The 9,777-nt window shown below is 35.2% G+C and overlaps 1 protein-coding gene across 1 annotated transcript in view; it reads right to left on the reverse strand.

The window, feature by feature from the left end:
* Nucleotides 1-7,006, reverse strand: part of TENT5D (terminal nucleotidyltransferase 5D) — a 29,651-nt gene extending 22,645 nt beyond the window's left edge. The window contains exon 1 of the mRNA XM_049871968.1: nucleotides 6,909-7,006. The gene's annotated coding sequence lies outside the window, so the exon portion shown is untranslated. The remainder of the gene's footprint in view (nucleotides 1-6,908) is intronic.
* Between the last annotated feature and the right edge of the window lie 2,771 nt (nucleotides 7,007-9,777).

Consider the following 9,777-nt stretch of genomic DNA (forward strand, 5'->3'; position numbering starts at 1 on the left):
AAAAATAAAGAGAGAATTTTAAGAGTGGCTCAGGATAAACAAAAAGACACCTACAAAGGAGAGTCAACAAGAATAAGCTCGGAATACTCCGCAGAAACCATGCAGGCAAGAAGGCAATGAGATGACTTATATAAAGCATTTAAGGAAAAAAAAAATCTGCCAGCCGAGAATCATATATCCAGCAAAACTGTCTCTCAAATCTGAAGGCGATGTTAGGACATTTCAAGATAAATAGAACTTTAGGGAACTTGCAAAAACCAAACAAAAACTACAAGAAATACTAAAGGGAATTCTCTGGTTAGAAAATCAATAATTTATCAACCCAAGACTAAAAACAGGACAGAGGAACCAGATACCAACCCAGATAGGGAAATAACAAAAATAAGATAAAAAAAAAAAAACGCTCAAAAGAGGGAAACAAAGAAACCATTGTGTAAAAGATGAAAATATTAAACCAATAAAGGGACGAAAAAATCTAGTCATAAATCTTTCATATGGAGAGGAAGTCAAGGTGATTTAGAGAAATAAGAGTTTGGCTTAAACTTAGAAAAATAGGGGTAAATATTAAGGTAACCGAAAAGGAGACTAACTATTCTACACATAAAAATAAAACAAAGTCTGAGCAAAAAGAAAATCAAGAACAACGAAAAGAGGAAAAGGCAATATATAAAGAAAACTACTCAGCACAAAAAATTAAGTGGAAAAAAGAAACTTTCAAAAACACACACAAAAGACATCAAAATGACAGCACTAAACTCATAACTATCCATAATTACACTGAATGTAAATGGACTAAATGCACTAATAAGGAGACAGAGAATGGCAGAATGGATAAAAAAATGATCCATCTACATGCTGCCTAAAAGAGACACATGTTAGACATAAAGACACACACAAACTAAAACTCAAAGGATGGAAAAAATATATCAAGCAAACAACAATCAAAAAAGAGCAGGAGTGGCAATATTAATCTCTGACAAAGTAGACTTTAAACTTAAATCCACCACAAAGGATAAGGAAGGATATTATACAATGATTAAAGGAAAACATAGCAGGAGGATATAACCATATTAAATATTTACGCACCCAATGAAAGGGCTCCAAAATTTATAAGACAAACTCAAACTGCATTGAAAAGTGAGATAGACAGCTCCACAATAATAGTAGGAGACTTCAACACACCACTTTCAGTGAAGGACAGAACATCCAGAAAGAAGCTCAATAAAGACAAGGAAGATCTAAATGCCACAATCAACTGACTTGACGTCATAGACATACACAGAACAGTCCACCCAAGAGCAGCCAAGTATACTTTCTTTTACAGTGTTCGTGGAACATTCTCTAGAATAGACCACAAATTTGGTCATAAAGCAAGCCTTACCAGAATCCAAAACATCAAAATGTTATAAAGCATCCTCTCTGACCATGAAGCCGTAAAAGTATAAATCAGTATAAGAACAAGCAGGGAAAAGAAATCAAACACTTGGAAACTGAACAACACCCTACTCAAAAACAACTGGGTTATAGAAGACATTAAAGATGGAATAAAGAAATTCATAGACTCCAATGAGAATGAAAACACTTCTTATCAGAACCTTTGAAACATAGCTAAAGCAGTGCTCAGAGGTCAATTTATAACAATAAAGGAATACATCCAAAAAATAAAGGGCCAAAATCAATGAATTATCCCTAAAACTTGAACAATTATAAAGAGAGCAACAAAAGAAAACCTCAGGCATGGAAAGAAAACAAATAATAAAAGTTAGAGAAGAATTCAATGAAATAGAGAACAGAAAAACAATTCAAAGAGGTAACAAGTCCAAAAAAAAGCTTCTTTGAAAAAATTAACCAGATCGATGAACCACTGGCCAGACTGACAAAAGAAAAACAGGAGAGGAAGCAAATAACCTGAATAAGAAATCAGATGGGTGATATCAAAACAGACCCAAATGAAATTAAAAGAATCCTATCAGATTACTATGAAAAACTGTACTCTAACAAATTTGAAAACGTCAAAGAAATGGACAACTTTCTAGAAACACACTACCTACCTAAACTACCACAAACAAATGTAGAACAACTAAATAAACCCATAACTAAAGAAAAGATTGAAAAGGTAATTAAAAAACTACCCCCCAAAAAACCCATGGCCTGACAGCTTCACTGGAGAGTTCTACAAAACTTTTCAGAGAAGAATTAACGCCACTACTACTAAAGGTATTTCAGAGCATAGAAAAGGATGGAATACTCCCAAACTCATTCTATGAAGCCAGCATTTCCTTGATACCAAAACCATGTAGACACCACATAAAAACAAAATTACAGACCTATATTCCTCATGAACTTAGACACAAAAATCCTCAACAAAATTCTAGCCAACAGAATTCAACAACATATCAAAAAAATAATTTACCATGACCAAGTGGGATTCATAACAGGTATGCAGGGATGCTTAAACATTAGAATAAACAATCAATGTAATCCATCATATAAATAAAACAAGACAAGAAGTACATGATCTTATCAATTGATGCAGATAAGGCATTTGGTGATGTCCAACACCCATTCATGATAAAAGCTCTCCGCAAGATAGGAATAGAAGGAAAATTCCTCAGCATAATAAAGGGCATTTATACAAAGCCAACAACCAACATCACCCTAAATTGACAGAGTCTGAAAGCATTCCCCCTGAGAACGGGAACGAGAGAAGGATGCCCTTTACCACCACTCTTATTCAACCTTGTGCTGGAGGTCCTAGCCAGAGCAATTAGGCTAGATAAAGAAATAAAGAGCATCCAGATTGGTAAGGAAGAAGTAAAAGTGTCTCTATTTGCAGATGACATGATCTTTACACAGAAAACCCTAAAGAATCCTCCAGAAAACTACTGAAACTAATAGAAGAGTTCAGCAGAGTATCAGGATAAAAGATAAACATATAAAAGTCAGTTGGATTCCTCTACACCAACAAAAATAACGTTGTAAAGGAAATCACCAAATCAATACCATTTACAATAGCCCCCAAGAAGATAAAATACTTAGGAATAAATCTAACCAGAGACGTAAAAGACCTATACAAACAAAATTACAAGACACTACTGCAACAACCAAAAGAGACCTACATAGGTTGAAAAACATGCCTTGCTAATGGATAGGAAGACTCAACATTGTAAAAATATCTATTCTACCCAAAGTGATCTATAGATACAATGCAATTCCAATCCAAATTCCAATGACATTTTTTAGTGAGATGGAGAAACAAATCACCAGCTTCATATGGAAGTGAAAGAGGCCCCAGATAAGTAAAGTATTCCTGAAGAAAAAGAACAAAGTAGGAGGCCTCACACTACCTGATTTTAGAGCCTATTATACTGCCACAGTAGTCAAAACTGCCTGGTACTGGTACAACAACAGACACATAGACCAATGGAACAGAATTGAGAATCCAGACATAAATCCATCCACATATGAGCAGCTGATATTTGACAAAGGCTGAAAGTCTGTTAAATAGGGAAAAGACAGTCTCTTTAACAAATGGTGCTGGTATAACTGGATATCCATATACAGCAGAAAAATGAATCAACACCGGTAACTCACACCATACACAAAAACTAACTCAAAATGGATCAAAGACCTAAATATAAAATCTAAAACGATAAAGATCATGGAAGAAAAAAAAGGGACAATACTAGGAGCCCTAACAAATGGCATAAACAGTATACAAAGCACTACTAACAATGCACAAACACCAGAAAAGAGACTAGATAACTGGGAGCTCCTAAAAATCAAACACCTTTGCTTATCCAAAGACTTCACCAAAAGTATAAGATTGCCTACAGACTGTGAAAAAGTTTTTGCTATGACATTTCTGATCAGCATCTGATCTCTAAAATCCACATGGTACTGCAAAAACTCAACAACAAAATGACAAATAACCCAATTAAAAAATGGGCAAAGGATATGAACAGGCACTTCACCACAGAAGACATTCAGGTGGCTAACAGACACATGAGGAAATGCTCACGACAATTAGCCATTACAGAAACACAAATGAAAACTACAGTTAGATACCATCTCACTCCAACAAGGCTGGCATTAATCCAAAAAACAAAATAATAAATGTTGGAGAGGTTGTGGAGAGATTGGAACACTTATACACTGCTGGTGGGAATGTAAAATGGTACATACAAGCACTTTGGAAATCCATTTGTCGCTTCATTAAAAAGCTAGAAATAGAATTACCATAGGATCCAGGAATCCCACTCCTTGGAATATATCCTAGAGAAATAAGAGCTTTTACATGAACAGATTATGCACACCCATGTTCACTGCAGGACCGTTTACAACAGCAAAAAGATGGAAGCACCCAAGGTGCCCATCAATGGACGAATGGATAAATAAATTATGGTTTATTCACACAATGGAATACTACACAATGATAAAGAACAAAGATGAATCCGTGGAACATGTCATAATATGGAGGAATCTGGAAGGCATTATGCTGTATCAAATTAGTCAGTTGCAAAAGGAAAAAATATCGTATGAGACCACTATCATAGGAACTCAAGAAATAGAACACAGAAGAAAACATTCTTTGATGGTTACAAGGATGGGGATGGAGGGAGGGAGGGAGAGGGGTATTCACTAATTACATAGTAGACAAGAACAATTTTAGGTGAAGGGAACGACAAAACACCATACAGGAGAAGTCAGCACAACTGGACTAAACCAAAAGCAAAGTTTCCTGAATTCAACCAAATGCTTCGAAGGTTAGAGTAGCAGGGTCTAGGGTCTGGGGACCATGGTTTCAGGGGACATCTAGGTCAAACGGCATAACAATATGTATTAAAAAAACGTTCTGCATCCCACTCTGAAGAGTGGCGCCTGGGGTCTTAAACGCTAGCAAGCAGCCATCTAAGATTCATCAGTTGGTCTCAACCTACCTGGAGCAAAGGTGAATGAAGAACACCAAAGACAGAAGGTAATTATGAGCCCAAGAGACAGAAAGAGCCACATAAATCAGAGACTACATCATACCAAGACCAGAAGAACTAGAAGTTGCCCGGCTGCATCCGATGAGGGTCCTGACAGGCAAAAAAAAAAAAAACAGAAAATCCTTGATGGATCAGGAGAACAGTGGGATGCAGACTTCAAATTCTTGTAAAAAGACCAGGCTTAATGGTCTGACTGAGACTAGAATGACCCCGGAGGTCATGGTCCCCAGATCTTTTGTTTGCCCAAGACTGGAACCATTCCCAAAGCCAACTCTTCATACAGGAATTGGACTAGACTATAAGACAGAAAATGATACTGTTGAGGAGTGAGCTTCTTGGCTCAAGTAGACACATGAGGCTATGTGGGCAGCTCCTGTCTGGAGGGGAGATTGAGAAGTCAGAGGGGGGCAGGGGCTGGCTGAATGGACACGGGGAATACAGTGTGGAGAGTAGAAGTGTGCTGTCTCATTAGGGGGAGAGCAACTACAAGTACATAGTAAGGTGTACATAAATTTTTGTATGACAGAGTGACTTGATTTGTAAACTTTCACTTAAAGCACAATTAATATATATATATATAAGACCAAAAGGTCAACAATTACTCTAAAGGAAAGATGAGAAGACAAGGGGGCAGGGAAACCAGAGCACTGGAAAGAGAACAATCAGAATGCAATTAAAAAGAATGCTGACATATTGTGAAAAATATAATTAACATCACTGAAAAATCTGTATATTTGGGACGTAATTTGTTGTGTAAATTTTCACCGAAACACAGTATAATATTATTTAAAAAATGTTTTCCTATTGACATAAGTTTCATTATTAACTGAGGAACCATCTCACTGACCACCTCTACTGGTATATGTACAGGAAATGCAAATTACAAATGTAAAATATATAGTCTTAGAAAATATTTAATAATAAATACGCTGGTACACACAAATATATATATATATACACACATGTATGTGCACAATCACAATGGAATGAATATAAGTGATTTGTATTGACCAGAAATCTACACAAGTGTTCACCTCCATTAACATGGATAATCAAAATCTGACAGTAATGTTACACATCTCTGACACAGCTACTGTTCATTTTCACTTAATTTAAAATACCAATATAATGTCATTAGTATAAAGTTCAACTACGACTTTAAAGTAATGATATTTCACTGTCACGCCTCATATAGCACAATGAATCCCCCATATACCAAAGTTAAAAAAAAAAAAAGAGAAAACTTGTTGGGAAACAATTTGAAGTTTTTAAACAAAAATGCATGGCTAAATATAAAGTAGTATGTTAAGGGGCAGGGGACTCTAACACAAACATTCACATTGCTTCTGTTTCTGTCTTCAGTATAGTACAGCTCTTAGGTATTGAAAGTGTGTTTACTGAGCATGAAGTATTTTTTCTTGGGCTAAAACCCAAATTGAAGGCAAAACTTGCAACAATTCACCAAGTACACCTAATTAGAAGCACAAAACCAGAAATTCTTTATTATTCTTCGCCAAATGCGGAGGTGAGCATGGGTTCACTCTTTTGCAGAGCATATAAATCTTATTCTGACCCTCTGCCTATTACCAATTTACTTATTCTTTATGTTATCACTTTCCCTACCTAACTTTATTAATCTTAGTATAACCATAATGTAAGTGACTCTAGCAAGCATACATAATCAAAACAAAAGTGATTTCCATTATTTGACTGGCTAAATTCATCTGAGAATGCATGGCAAAACACATTGCTAAGATTTCACAAAGGACTGTTAGTGGACATGAAGTATAATTGTTCTCTCTACCACAAACCTGTAGCCCCTTTGACCAAGGGAAGAGAAGGCAAACTTAGCCACTGTTTTCATATTAATATTACAACTATGTTTTCAAAAAGAATGAGAAAAGATTTAAGACTTACATTGGAAGGATTACTTTCAAGGAAGCAATACGGTTTAATTAATACGATGATTCAGTAGATCCTTCAGTGAAAACAGGAATTTTCATTTTATCACTGAATAAATTCATGAACCAATCAGAGACCTGCAAAGATAAGAAAATCAATGACAGAGTTCTTTGATAAATGTTATATATGAGTAATCCGAAGTCTCCCAGCTAGTAGTCTTAAAAATTACACATGCATGCTCTCTCATATATAAATATATGAGATAAATTACACATGCACTCTCATATATATATGAAAGAGGAGGAGGAGGAGAAGAAGAAGAAGAAGAAGGAGAAGAAGGCAGCAGGGGGAGGAGGAAGAGGAGGAGGAGAGAAGGGAAGGAGGGAGGAAGAGATACAGATATAAAAGAAATAGATAGGTTGATTGCTCTAAAATAGCAGTTCTCAAATTTTAGCATGCATCAGAATTTCCTGGAGGGCTTGTAGACACACATATTTCTGGGTCCCACCTACAAAGTTTCTGATTTGGTAGGTCTTGGAGCCTTGGTGGCACAGTGCTTAAGAGCTTGGCTGCTAACCAAAAGGTAGGCAGTTCGAATCTACCAGCCGCTCCTTGGGAACTCTGTGGGGCTGTTCTACTCTGTCCTATAGGGTCGCTATGAGTTGGAATTGGAATGGACTCAACAGCAACGTTTTTTTTGTGTTTTTTTTTTTTTCTGGTGTGCGGCCTGAGTATTTGCATTTCTAACAACTTCCCAGGTGGTATTGATGCTGCTAGTCAGGGGACCATACTTTGAAAACCACTCACTACTCTAAAGGAAACTGAAAAAGAAAACCAAGAGAATAATAATTTCAATAGCAGTACCTAGACTCTCATAATTTGACTATCTCCATTAAATTTAAAGTATAACATTGAATAAATCTAGATAATATCAATAAAGCTGAGTTTTTAGAATTTTTATGTACTTGATTTTTATTTTTATATTTTAGCAGTCCAATATTGTTTCTCAACTGAACATTAAATCTAAAAGGAAGTCTTTCTAAAGTTTATACTATGAGTCTAAAACAGAAGTCTAACTAGTACCCCCACCTATCATAAATGATTATATATAGAAGTGGATTACCGCCCTTTAGAAACCTTCGACATATAGATCCACATATGCCTACATAAAGATAGATTGTGGTCACAATTTTTTGTATTTTACCAGTCCAAAGAAGTAGGAAATATCATTTGCCTAATAGAAGGAGGTATTGGATATTTTATATGATATACTGCATTGTTTCCAAGACAGAATGTTAATACCTGTGAGAAATGATGTTAAATGACAATGCAATATTTATTTCAACTATGGTTTACTCACAATCATTATTCCTTAAAGATACACAAATTCATTTGTAGAAACAAAAGAAAACATGATTACCAAATCATATCACTTTTATTTTTCCATTCTGTATTCAATAAAACAGTAGAATACCCAGGCTGCATTAATAGTATAAAGCACTAAAAAAAGAAAACAATATCTATGAAATAAAAGTATTAATCATCTCCCGTAAGCGTCTTGCTTTGTTTTCACTGTGTTAAAAGTAAAGAGTGTAGAATTACACTAACAAGATAAGACTACTACCAATATTTGGCTCATTCAGATCTGAAAGGAAGAAAAAGTTAATAAAATGCTGATTGGGATACCTAAGAACTAATAAGCTAGGAGGAGCCAAAAAGAAACCCTTTCCCATTATTGCCACTGTTTTTTTGTCTGGCTCTGTGGTAAAAAAGACAAGATATCCACTGATTTGTCATTCTCCCTTTCAAAAATAAAATTGTGATGCCAATCAAGTAGGTTGTTGCTCAAATCATATTCTTTTTACGCAATGATTGCTTGGGAGTGGAGGAGGGCTGTAAAAGAAGTCAAAGCATTGCAGTAGTTATGCAGGAGTACATAAGAAAAATGTAACATAATTATCTTAAGTTAGTTTTTTTTTTTTTAATTCTCATGCAGTGACCTTTTTTTCCCCTTGTTTATTGTACTAACCCAAAGCACAAGGATATTAGTCAGAGACGGTAAAAGCAATGACTAGTGTAATAAAGTAATCTCTACACCAACAGAGAGTTTCAGAACTTTAGTAGTCTGTTTACAGAGGAAGCAAATTAAAAGTGAGAATCTGTTTCTAAAGTAGTCTTTATTACATAGATAGGAATGAAATTGAAAAAGAATGCACTTCTACTTTGCCTTGAGAAACTCATAGATTTCTCTATATATGTCAGCTATCTTGAGTCCACAGTAATTATTTTTATTTTATTTTCTGAATGTCTACTATATCTACCTATATAACCCTAAACTAATAATTAGAATGCCCCTCCCCCAAAATCAAAGTATAAATCCCATCAAGGGGACAAAGAAGACTCCATTGAATAGCAGGATGTAAGAAATATAGGTACATGTACTTAAAGTTGACTTCATGTAGTCCAACCTATCTTTAAATGAAGATTCTTACTTGTAACACCCTGAGGAAGTTTCTCTTTCTCTGTGATTATCCCAGTAGTAGTAAGTTATGCCCATGATAGTTGGATTTATAAAAAATGTGATAGCTGAAGTTGCAAAATATGTATAATGTAAATTAGAAGTTAAAAATTCTAAAGAACCAGTTCTTACTTTCAATTAGAATAATTGGTTCTTTACTCCACTAACATCTGAGTAGGTTTTGCTTATGAAAGAAAGTGTTTAGGGTCCAAATGTAAATATAAAATATTTTAAAGGTACTCTGTCCTATAGGGTCGCTATGAGTCGGAATCGACTCGACAGCACTGGGTTTGGTTTTTGGTTTTTTTTACTCTGTACTCTATGAGAAGTAGTACTAACATTAAGCACTGTGGACAACCTATAAAG

Source organism: Elephas maximus, chromosome X (genome assembly GCF_024166365.1).
Source record: "Elephas maximus indicus isolate mEleMax1 chromosome X, mEleMax1 primary haplotype, whole genome shotgun sequence".
NCBI lineage: Eukaryota > Metazoa > Chordata > Mammalia > Proboscidea > Elephantidae > Elephas > Elephas maximus.